A 13379-nucleotide genomic window follows, 5' to 3' on the forward strand; every position below is an offset into this window, starting at 1 on the left:
CTGCCACCTGCCTCTTTTCCGATGAGTGCCCTCTCTTGCCCTCTTTTCTGATGACAAATTTCCTCCTTTCAGAGGGAAGAGACATGTTAAACAGTCACCTGCATCCTGTGATTTGAAGCTAGCTCTCCTTTCCTGGTGTGTGGTGCCTGTCATCTCTCTTGACCCATTCTTGTGTTGTCCTGGAAAAAACACCACCATCCCAGGCATTGAACTCGGCTTCCAGAGCCTGCCATCATCAGCTGGAGCCCTTTGTATGCTGTGTCTCATGTCTGCAGTGTGATGGCACATCCGGCTCTCAACCCAGCGCCACTTCTTATTTGGATCCAGATAAGATTGTGTTTGATGACAGCGCTTTGCCACCAGCTTCCTCCAGCAGATGCACGAGCTGTTCCTGTTGATTCACCGAGAGGGAGTGTTCCGCTTCTCTTTTGGAAGATGGACAAACTAGCCAAACTGCAGACCCAGACCCAGGGCAAGAAAGGCAAGTGCTGGTGGTGCTGTCAGACCTGTTGGTTGGTATGGTGAAGACATGGAGACCCAAAGACCTTGGTTTCCCAGGAAGGTAAAGGACCCTGGACAGTAAAGTCCGGTCAAAGGCAACTGTGGGATTGCAGCACTCATCTGAAGGAGCGTCTCCACCCCCATCGTTCTACCCGGACATTGAGGTCCGGTGCCGAGGGCCTTCTGGCGGTTCCCTCACTGTGAGAAGCCAAGTTACAGGGAACCAGGCAGAGGGCCTTCTTGGTAGTGGCACCCGCCCTGTGGAACGCCCACCCACCAGATGTCAAAGAGAACAACTACCAGACTTTTAGAAGACAGCTGAAGACAGCCCTGTTTAGGGAAGCTTTTAATGTTTGATGCATTACTGTATTTTAATATTTTGTTGGAAGCTGCCCAGAGTGGCTGGGGAAGCCCAGCCAGATGGGCAGGGTATAAATAATAATATATTATTATTATTATTATTATTATTATTATTATTATTATTATTATGCTTTCAGGCCGAGGGAGCCAGTGTTGGTCCACAGACAGCTTTCTGGGTCATGTGGCCAGCATGACTAAACCGCTTCTGGCACAACAGGACACCATGATGGAAATCAGAGCGTACGGAAATGCCGTTTACCTTCTTGCCACAGCAGCACCTATTTATCTATATGCACTGGTGTGCTTTCGAACTGCTAAGTTGGCAGGAGCTAGGACGGAGCAATGGGAGCTCACTCTGTTGCGGGGATTCAAACTGTCAACCTTCTGATCAGCCAGGCCAAGAGTCTCAGTGGTTTAGACCACAATCACGAGAGTAATGCTGCCAGATGGTTAGCCAGGCTTTCAATGGTGATTAGCTAGGATCACTGTGCTCTGGCTCCACAACTGTAGACAGCAATGCATCTGAATCCCAGTTGCTGGAAACCACAGGAGAGGAGAGCGCTCTTGTACTCCACTCCTGCTTGTGAGTTACCCATTGAGGCATCTGTTTGGCCCCTGTGAGAATAGGATGCTGGACCAGATGGGCCATTGGCCTGATCCAGCAGGGATATTATGAGCAGGAAAGGAGACCACCCACAAGCTGGCAGGGTTGTGAAGGGAATAGATCAGCCTTTCCCAACCTGGCACCCTCCAGGCAGGGGCACCATCTAGGGAGGCCGTCCTCAAAATTCTGTGACATCTGGATGGGCAGCTAGGACCCCAACGTCAGTGTGGAAGTGCAGCCACAGTGGCTCATAGCAGCTCCTCCTCAACCTCCTGCCATGGAGGGGAAGCGGTCTTTGGCCCATGGCAGCAGCAGGAGGAAGAGGAGGAGGAGGAGGTGCTGGCACAGCTGGCCATGGAATTGAGCTGCTGTGTGATGACGTCATGAGAGCCAGTGTGGTGTAGTGGTTAAGAGCAGTAGACTCGTAATCTGGTGAACCAGGTTTGCATCCCGCTCCTCCACCTGCAGCTGCTGGGTGACCTTGGGCTAGTCACACTTCTTTGAAGTCTCTCAGCCCCACTCACCTCACAAAGTGTTTGTTGTGGGGAAGGAAGGGAAAGGAGAATGTTAGCCCCTTTAAGACTCCTTCGGGGAGTGATAAAGCAGGATATCAAATCCAAACTCTTCATCAGGTACACTGTTGTGACATCACATGCAACATCAGCCTCCTCAATCTCCTACCTGTTAGCCAGCAGAGGAATCAACCCCCATGGCAGGTTGCCAGGAATGGATAAGATTGGAATGGAGAGTCCTTACCATCTGCTTTTATTCAATATTTACGGAGGGAGGCTCAGGAATGCAGCCTCTTAGAATAATGGCATTGTCCCCAGTAAATCTCCACCCCCTCTTCTCTCCCACTTCCTCATTCATCAACAGTAGGGCCATCCATCTCTGAGCTCTTTGCTTTCCTATTTTTAAAGCTCGCCGGGTTCTGGGAGAAGGTGGGTCTGGAATGCTTTCTAGTGATAACGTGTCAGCCAGCTGCTCCAGCTCTGCTTCCTCCTTCTCTCCCATTATTTCCCAGGTTTCCCCCTCGTCTTCCTCTGAGCTGTGATCTCCCTCAACCCCCTGGTGTAATTCTGAACTGTCTTCTTCTTCTCTGGAAGGGTCAGGCTGGGGTGGTGGTCTCCACCATTCCTCCTCTGCCCAGTCCCTGACAGGCAGGAGGAAGAGGAGGAAGAAGAGGGGGGTGCTGGCACAGCAGGCCATGGAAATCGAGCTGCTGTGTGATGCCCAGATATGGCATCATGACATCAGACACGCTATTGTGACATCATCGGCCTCCTCAATCTCCTACCCGGGTTGGCATGCCTGCCTCCAGGTGTTCTGAACTATAACACCCAACAGCTGTGCTGCCTGGGAGTGATGTTGGGATGGGCAAATCTGTCAATTTCAGCCTCTCTCTGTTTCTCATTATTCCTATCTTAAATTCAGTTCTCCACATATTCATATCAGTATGAGATTGTTCTTTAAAAAGAAAATATCCCCATGAAAAAGCATCAGCATTTTGGTGGGCCTCTGCATATTTCTGCAAAGTAATTCCACAAAGCAATATGCAGCATTGCTTAATAGACACATTTTAATTTTTTTGCAATTTTCCTAAAGATAATGCATTCGTCTGTGTTATCTTCACATGTTTTTATGCACCGTTTCCTCTGGAAAATGCATTTTTGGACACATTGGTTGGCTTTAAATGCAATTGGAATCTAGACATCTGGAACATGGGAAGTCCCAAATTTTTAATTTTTAATTTACATTTGCAATACTGTATATAATTAGTGTGTTGCTATTATGGTAATTTGGATTGATTTGATTTGATTTGTCATTAATTGGAAGATTGTTATTGGAAATGAATAAAATTTTAACAAACAACAAAAATGCAATAGGAATCAAAATCCTCCCTTGCACATTAAGTAAAGATAATGTACAAAAATGCATCCTATCGGGGGGGAATTTTTGGGAAAGAAATGTGCCCATTAGGCTATATTGCATATAAACTTGTGTATATTAGGTGACATCATCTGATGAATGTTTATGGGGACTTTAAAAAAAAACCACAAACTTTTGTCAAAATGTGGTGAATTAAACTTTAGCGTGGAGATATGAGAAGCTCAGAGAAACTGAAATTGACTGAGGTCATATCCATATCAGACATTTCAGTTTACAGACGCTTCAGGTTACAAGCGCTTCAGGTTACAGACTCCACTAATCCAGAAATAGTACCTCTGGTTAAGAACTTTGCTTCGGGATGAGAACAGAAATCGTGCTCCGGCGGTGCAGCAGCAGCAGGAGGCCCCATTAGCTAAAGTGGTGCTTCAGGTTAAGAACAGACCTACAGAACGAATGAAGTTCTTAACCTGAGGTACCACTGTATTATTACAGCAGTTTAAACTGGCAGGGCTTCTCCTAAAGAATCCTAGGAACTGTAGTATGTTAAGGAGTTGTTAAAAGATCCTCCTTTTCCCCTCCCAGTTACAATACCCAGAGTTTTTGTTGCTTATATCCCACCTTTTCCATTACCGGAACATCAGGTGCCATATGTCCAAATTTCTCCGGACATTTTTTTGCTGATTTCTGCCTGGACACTGCTTTCGGATGCAATATTCTGGATATGTCCAGGAAATTCCGGACGTATGGCAGCCCTAAACTAGATGATTCTCAGGGTCCCTTCCAGTTCTATGATTCTATGAGTCTCTATGAGTCTCTCTGCTGCTGAACCAGAGCCCTCCCCGGTTATGTGGCCTTTGCCAGATATGAGAGCCCTAGCAAATACCCAGCCCTCCCACTTTCTGGAGCCAGCCCTGCTGTGAGTTAACCCACAAAACGTCAAGGCTTCCCAGAGATTAAACCTAGCTGATCTGGTATGGCGCATCACAGCTTTTGCCTGGGAAGAGAGAACGGGCCTAACCATAAGCAGCACCTAGCTGGGGAGACAACGACAGCCAGCCCCGAGATATGAATAAGTGCTAATTGAATTCTGAGATCTGGGGGGGGGGGGCAGGACCTGCACGCAGAGTGGGGGGCTTCTCTACTCTGAGGCTCAGCCAATGACGGCATCCACCGGAAAGATGCAGATTTTTAATATTATTTTTTTAAAAAGCCAGCTTTGGAAGGCAAACAGATTTTTTGGTTGGGAGGTGAAAAGATGTGAGGGCCCAGAAATAGAAGAAAGGGGTAGGCGGAGTGTTGAGTGCCTGCTGTCATCAAAGGAAAGTATAGGGCACTTTTTTGCGGGGGGGGGGGAGAGGGTGGCCAACCTTGCATGCAGATGCGACACAAAGCCCAGCCTGGTGGGACAATCAGAGCATGCTCCTTTGGCCCCAAAAGAGAGGGAGGAGGGAAGACACACCGCTTGTGCATCATTGAAGAAAAAGGCATTGTGATTGATATATATATCTGAGCAGAGAGGCACAGGATGTGACTGGATCTACAAAGGAGGAACATGAAAGCTGCAGAGAAGGTACCAAACTGGACTGTGAGAAGCAGGTCTTATAGACAGGCCAGGGTTGAGTTGGAAATGCAGGTATGAAATGCTAAGAGGAAGCCAGGCTTGGGTTTTGCTTAAACTGCGCTGTGGTTGTACAGTGCTACCATGGGTTACGTACGCTTCATGTTACAGACTCTGCTAACCCAGAAATATTACCTCGGGTTAAGAACATTGCTTCAGGATGAGAACAGAAATCGTGCTCCGGTGGCATGGCAGCAGCAGGAGGCCCCATTAGCTAAAGTGGGGCTTCAGGTTAAGAACAGTTTCAGGTTAAGAATGGACCTCCAGAATGAATTAAGTACATAACCAGAGGTACCACTGTATATGGTGTGTGTCCCCTCCATGCACCTGCCAGTTCAGCCTATGCTGTTAGGCAGAATGGGGCAATAGCTTGACAATCTCAGCCAGCCCCTCCTGTAGGGATGTGTATAGATGCTAGGGAGGGATACGGTATATCCTACCTTCTTCACATTTGCGACTTCAGCAAAGTGCATCTGTTTGCAGCTTAAAAGGGAAGCTTAGACAGACTGGTTTTAGTCTTTTCATTTAAGTAATCCGGGATGCTGTAAGGCAGACTGGATTCTCCTGGTATTTCCCCCTTTTCTCCCCCTTAAAACAACAATCACACAGACAATCTTGCAAAAAGGTAAAAACTGCATTTACTCCCTCGGAATACTCATTGAAGAAGAACAGATACAGCAGCTTTGTTCAGGCAGTCTTAAAATAGTAATTCAGTTACAAAGACATACTTAAGTCAAGCTTAAAATGAAGTCTGAGCTGTAGCTCTGGCTTAGCCATTTGTTTCTTCTCAACAAATTTCTTGGTGATGAGATGAAGAGGTCGGAGTGAAGAGATGCAAAAAAAAAGAGGCTGTATCCAGGCAGGTAAGAGAATATATATATAGCTATGCCCTCCCCCTGTCAGAGCACAGTGGGAGCGACTCTCAGAGCTCTCTCTTGCAAAGTTACAGGGAAACTCTGTGAGCTTCAGCTCCTATCATGTGCCTATCTAGCAAACTTGCTGCTGCTTCTTCTTTGGCGATCCCTCATAGCCAAGTGGAATTTCCATTCTTAAGGAAATTCCATTCTTAAGGAAATCAGCGCTGAGTGCTCACTGGAAGGACAGATGGTGAAGCTGAGGCTCCAATACTTTGGCCACCTCATGAGAAGACAAGACTCCCTGGAAAAGATCCTGGTACTGGAAAAGATTGAGGGCACAAGGAGAAGGGGACAACAGAGGACGAGATGGTTGGACAGTGTTCTCGAAGCTACCAGCATGAGTTTGACCAAACTGCGGGAGGCAGTGGAAGACAGGAGTGCCTGGCGTGCTCTGGCCCATGGGGTCACGAAGAGTCGGACACGACTAAACGACTAAACAACAACAAACGTAGCTGAGTAAGATTGTCTTCCATAAACACAGTTTTAAAAGTGAGTCCGCAAGTGACTGTGGAGGCCAATTCTGGATCCACACATCCTTCCACAGTGGGGACATAGGTTTCCGGGTGGGAGTTGATCACAGTGTGGATTTTCCAAGTGTGCCTTCTTCTTAGCACATTTCTCCCTTGTGTCCCTTGAGTTTGAGTCTTCAAAGCCCATGGCACCTTTGGTAAAGGCTGTTCTCCAGTTGGAGTGCTCACAGGCCAGTGTTTCCCAGTTGTCAGTGTTTATACTACGTTTATTAAGATTTGCCTTGAGAGAGTCTTTGAACCTCTTTTGTTGATCACCAGCATTACGCTTTCCATTTTTAAGTTCAGAACAGAGATGCTGTGCTGGAAGATGATAATCAGGCATCTGCACAACATGACCAGTCCAACGAAGTTGATGTTGAAGAATCATTGCTTTGACACTGGTGATCTTTGCCTCTTCCAGTACACTGGTATTTGTTGGTTTGATTGCATTGTCAGTATCCCACACCTCCACCTGACTGCCTTCTTGATTACAGCAAGGGGACAGCGCTGCTGTACCCAGCTCCCATTGTGGCATCCAGTTCCCTGCCATGAGGACAGGATGCCAGACTAAATGGGCCATTGGTGTGGTCCTGCATGTTCTTCTGGTGTTCTTAATGCTTCAGGAAAACACAGGTGGGGAAAGTGCTCTTGTGTTCGAGTCCTGCTTGCTGGTTTCCCATTGGTGCACCTGGGTAGCCACTGGGAGAACAAGATGCTGGACTAGGTGAGCCACTGGCCTGATCCTGCAGGCTCTTCTTATGTTCCTAGATCCTTCCATCCCTACTTGCCAACACCAGCAAACTTGCCCCTGGAAGGCAAAATAGGCCCAGTTCCCACCAACAGAGCCAGCCATTCCAGAAATCCCACTTCCTACTGGGGAAAAAAAATAACTTACATTTGCCTAATGCTTTGTCAAACTGCCCAGGATCTCAGATTGATGCTATCAGGTTTATAAAATGGCATCAGCTTCAGACGGTGAGATATTGACGTGTTGCCTGTATTCATAGCTCCATAAAACTATTTTACAGTGATATAATAACCCTAAATATGGCCTGTATTGGCAAGTGTGGATTTGCAATTGGGGGTGCTTTATCCATGATGAAATACATACCACCACCACCCCATTCCTACCCACCCCTCAGGCATCAATACAGGATTCTTGATGGAGTCAAGTAAACAGCCACTTTCCTTCAATATTCCTCTCTCTGCTGTGGGTCGCAAAGACATCAATATAGATCCATTGCCGTCTCTCTAGAATGAGGCATAAATCAGGGGAGGGGCAGTTTTCCCTTGAGAAAGAGCGTTTTCTTATTAGAACAGTGGAAAGCAAGATCTGGGGTGTTTGCTAACAAGTTTCATAATCTGCAAGGCTAATGACAGCTTCACGCCTCCCCCAGAAACCTTTGCAGGGATGATTTGCATCTCTGGGCAAGAAAGGAGAGGGCAATGGTTTTTGCTGTTGCTCATCCTGATCCCGTTGATGTAGTGGAAGGAGGGGCACACCTAGCATATGCTTCAGGGTTGACAGAGGTTCTTAAGAAGAGAGTTACTGGGGTTTGCAAGAGGGAAGTGTGACTTTCTGCTGGGCTCCCTAGTGGGTTAGCAGAGCAAAGAAATTCATCTACCCTTGCTCTGCTGCTCATCAGGGCTAAGAAGCCAGGTCTAGCACCAACAGCTGATGATGACCTGCCTAGTCTGCACCCTCTAAAATATTGGTGCTTACCTAGTCTCCCTCTCCCTCCCCCCACTCTAAAAATTCATGTTCCTGCTGTTTGGAGGTTAAGAACATAGGAAGAGTCTGATGGGTCAGGCCAAACAGATGCCCCAAAGAGAAGCTCACGAACAGGATCTGGGTGCAACAGCAATGCTCTCCCCATTTGTGGTGATGATGATGATGATGATGATGATAATAATAATAATAATAATAATAATAATAATAATAATTTATTATTTATACCCTGCCCTTCTGGCTGGGCTTCCCCAGCCACTCTGGGCGGCTTCCAACAAAATATTAAAATACAGTGGTCTGTTAAACATTAAAAGCTTCCCTAAAAAGGGCTGCCTTCAGATGTCTTCTAAAAGTCTGGTAGTTGTTCTTCTCTTTGACATCTGGTGGGAGGGTGTTCCACAGGGAGGGTGCCACTACCAAGAAGGCCCTCTGCCTGGTTCCCTATAACTTGGCTTCTCGCAGTGAGGGAACCACCAGAAGACCCTCGGCGCTGGACCTCAGTGTCCGGGCAGAACGATGGGGGTGGAGACGCTCCTTCAGGTATACTGGGCTGAGGCAGTTTAGGGCTTTAAAGGTCAGCACCAACACTTTGAATTGTGCTCAGAAACATACTGGGAGCCAATGTACTCACTGTCATTTTCTGCCTCTTATTAGAGGGGGTAGATCATAGTCATCATGATTATTAACCATTGATGCAGTCCAGCATCCTAACCTTTTTTTAAAAAAAAGACTAGGCAAATTCATGAAGGACAAAGCTACCAGTGACTACTGACCATGATGGCTCTGCGCTGCTTCCACCGTGCTACAATTTCTGGAGCTCCCCAGGGAGAGTGTTTGATTGTTAAGCCACCCTGATAATAGTAGCTCTGTCAGGGGAAATGGGGTGGATGGGCAATCTCTTAACAACTCTCTGCACCCTCAACAAACTACAGCTCCCAGGAAAGCTGTGACAGTTTAAAGGGTTGCGGGTGGCACTGTGGTCTAAACCACTGAGCCTCTTGGGCTTGCTGATCAGAAGGTTGGCAGTTCGAATCCTCACTATGGGGTGAGCTCCCGTTGCTCTGTCCCAGCTCTTGTCAACCTAGCAGTTTGAAAGCATGCCAGTGCAAGTAGATAAATAGGTACCATTGTGGCGGGAAGGTAAACGGCGTTTCCATGCACTCTGGTTTCCGTCACACTGTGTACCGTTGTGCCAGAAGCAGTTTAGTCATGCTGGCCACGTGACCCAGAAAACTGTCTGTGGACAAACACCAGCTCCCTCTGCATGAAAGCGAGATAAGCGTTGCAACCCCATAGTTGCCTTTGACTGGACTTAACCATCCTTTACCTTTTTACTCATGACAGTTTAAAGTGGTATAAAACTGCTTTAAATGTACAGTGGTACCTCAAGTTAAGAACTTAATTCGTTCTGGAGGTCCGTTCTTAACCTGAAACTGTTCTTAACCTGAGGTACCATTTCAGCTAATGGGGCCTCCTGCTGCCGCTGCGCGATTTCTGTTCTCATCCTGAAACAAAGTTCTTAACCCAAGGTATTATTTCTGGGTTAGCGGAGTCTGTAACCTGAAGCGTCTGTAACCTGAAGCATCTGTAACCCCAGGTACCACTGTATAATAGATGGAATTTTGGAAATTTGAATGAGGGAGGTTTGTATTAAACCCCATTTTGCATTAAATTGCACACTGGATTGAATTTTACTGTTTGTTTGTTTGTTTGTTTGTTTGTTTCATTTATATCCCACCTTTTTCTTCACAGAGCTCAAGGTGGCATACATGGTTTCCCCCCCCCCTCCTCATTTTATCCCCACAAAAGTCCTCTGAGGTAGGTTGGTCAGAGAGTGAGTGTCCGGCCCAAGGTCACCCAGTGATCTTCTTGGCTGTGTGGAGATTTGAACCCTGGTCTCCCAGATTGCACTCTGAGCACTACATCCCAGTGACTTTCCTACAGGGGTGCCAACTTGAATAAAGGATGGGGGGGGAGGTAAGCAACCACCCCACGTAATCAATCACATGACACACACACCATTTGAATGGCAATGCCCATCAACATTGGGGGGGGCACTCCCTCCTCTGCTTTTCCACATCCGTACTATAGCTTCAAGATTCCTACTCGCGACAATCTTTCCAGCATGGCCGTGAGCTGTGTTGGCTAAAGAAATCTTTGCGACGATAAGGCTTGTTTTTCAGGCACGATGGATTCCTGTAAGCTTTGTTGAGCCAACAATAGCGAGAGCTGAAGCCTTTGGAAAAACGATTGATACCTGGCAAATAGAAGCTGGAGTGCATTTAATTCTGTTTAGCTATAAGCCTTCATGCACACACACATGACCACGGATCCTCTTTGCAAAGGTCACCGCGATATAGAATGGTCATCATCTGTAACAAAGCTGCTTAACCATTGGAAACTTGTTGCGTCCAAAGCAAATGTTTGAAAGAAGAGGAAAGCAGAAAGTGGCATATATGCGTTGGGAGTGGGGTGCGGGGCATCCTCAGATCATGGGATCAGATCCAGCATCCTCTACTTGCTAGCAGTAAGAGCCTAGGGAGTGTCAGAGCTGAAAGGTTGAGCGACAAAGGAATCCAGTACAACTGTAGTACAACAGCTGATTTATTTGGAGCCTATTGTTATGCAGAGTGTGCAAACTGTGCTTTGTGCATTTGGTTAGAGAGCAGACTTTACCTGTTGCAATCACACACAGAGGGATGCATGTAGAATAAGAAAATAACAACATTGTTTATTATAGGAAGTAATGTAACTTGGATGGAAAATGTGTTTGGTTCAAAGCCAACTAACTAATCCAGAGAAGAGAAAAGCAGTAATGCTTGCTCAGTTGTTCTCAGAGGTTAGAGGCAAGCAGTGGCATAGCATGGGGGACAGGGGTGGTTGCCCCAGGTGCAACATTCTTAGGGGTACAAAATTTCAACACCTGGTGCTGCTTCAATACAGCTGCACACTTTTGTTGCTGGGCGTTGTTGAAAATGGCTTCTTCGTGTGAACCAGGAAGAGACATCTCCAGACAACGGAACGACTCTCCTTTTCTTATCTCAGCAGCTACGATCTCCCAGGGTGACACACACTGTTAGGAAGTTGAATGCGCATGAATACTCCATCCGTTTCCCTCCCTCCACACGGCCTCGGGTGCTGGCAACCCATGCTATGCCACTGGAGCCAAGGCAACCTCTCATCTTGAGGTCCGAGAGAGAAGTGTGAGGAGGAGGAAGTTGTAAGCAGGATGTTGTAAGGCATATCAGTCTAAACTCTGAAGGAGAGGGAGGTTGCATAGAGGACCATCGCATAAAAATATTTGGTAAAGGACTTGTGTTTTCTCCTGTGCAACAAGGTTCCACCAGGGCAGAAAGTCTGCCATGGAGTGAGAGCTTTGTGGCTCATTGGGTATCTGAACCCTGGACTCCCAGCTGCTTGCCCAATTCCCTAACCATTATGGCTACCAGCTCCCATCAGCCCCAACCAGCACAGCTTTGTGGGACAAAGATTTCTGCCTGGAATCCAGAAGAGCCACTGCCTATTAGTGAAGATGATGCTAGACAAGATGGACCAAGGAGCTGAGCTAGGGAGTAACTCAGGGTGAGTGCCTCTGCCTTGCATGCAGAAAGTACCAGGTTCAATCCCCAGCCACTCTGTGTCTCAAACCCTAGAGAGGTGCTGCCAATCAGTGTGGACAGGACTGAGTTAGATGATCCAGTGGTTTGACTCAGTTATAAGGAAGCTTTCTATGATAGGGCAAGGGATGCAACTCAGTGGTAGAGCATCTGTTTTGTATGTAGAAGGTTGCAGGTTCAATCCCCAATGGCACTCCAGGGATGGTTGAGAGCCCTGATTAAACCCTGCCAAGCCACTGCCAGTCTGTGTGGACAATATTTAGATGGACCAATAGTTTGACCCAGTATAATGCAGTTTCCCGTGTTCCTAATGTACTCAACTCTTCCAACTGTTCATTTGAATACTTTGTCTCTAGAACTCTCATCATTCTGGTCACTTTTCTCTGGGCACAATCCTGTGACGTCCTCCTTTAAATGTGGCGCTCAGAGCTGGCTGAAACAGAGAGAGCAGAGTTTGGCCACTCCAAAAGCAGGTGGGAGAGCGAGGGATAAACAGGTGGAATGACTCTACTCCAGCCAGATCCATGGCAATTCATCTTCATTCCCGCTATTAAGCAGAATGTCACTTCCAATCCACCAGAGCTCACAGCTCAGGTGTCAAAGTCTTTGGAGACATCCAGGTGACACTCCAGAAATTGAGGCACTGCTGTTCCTTCTATCTTCTCAGAGCAGCCGTTTAGTTAGATCAATTTGCAGCTGATATTTGCAAAACATCTCTCCCTCTCCCTCTCCACCCCCCACCCCCGCTCTCTCACTCACACACTTGTTTTCCTAGGAGAAAAGAGTGTCTCCTTCTATGAGAGAAGCAGAAGAACTTTTCTGATCAAAGAAAGGACTGATCATTTTGAGGAGGCTTTTCTCCAAACAGGCTCCCTGGCTGGTAAAAATAATAACTCGTCATGCATCAACTTTTGCAAGATCATTTGCTATGGAAGTTTCAGTAGTGGAGAGACATCCTTCTCAGGCTGGAATCAGAACCATGGGGAAGCTCCACTGGTATTCAAAGACCCCTTTCTGGATCATAGATCATAAAATTGTAGAGTTGGAAGGGACCCTGAGAAACATCTAGTCCAACCCCCTGCAATGCAGGAATATGGAGCTATCCCATACAATGCAACCTTGGCATTATCAGCACTTTGTTCTAACCAACTGAGAAGTTTCTGGTGGTTTTATGTACCTCTAAAAAGGAAGCCTCTAGCTCTTTGTCTTATGGAAATTGTGTCAGCATCGTCAGAGCATCTGAAGAGCCTGGCTGGATCAGGTCTGTGGCCCCTCTAGTCCAGCATCCTGTTCTCACAGTGGCCAATCAGATGCCCCAATGGGAAGCCCTACAAGCAGGACCCAAGCACAAGAGCACTCTTCCCTCCTGAGCTTTCCAGCAACTGGTATTCAGAAGCATCACTGCCTCCAACTACATGGATCATTAGCCTGATCCAGCAGGATCTTCTTATGTTCTGATGCTTAGGCTTGCCAAAAAGCCTCACTTTGCCTCCTGTGGGAAGCTTTCTTCAGGTATCATTGTGACGCCAGTAGGTGGGTGGGAGGGAAGCATTTTCAGAAGCTGTTTTTAGATGCCACTGAGATGCCCACAAGTGTAGCATAATGGCCACAACCTCCTTTTGTCATCTGCCTCC

Source organism: Podarcis pityusensis (genome assembly GCF_964106645.2).
Source record: "Podarcis pityusensis genome assembly, chromosome: 16".
Lineage (NCBI taxonomy): Eukaryota > Metazoa > Chordata > Lepidosauria > Squamata > Lacertidae > Podarcis > Podarcis pityusensis.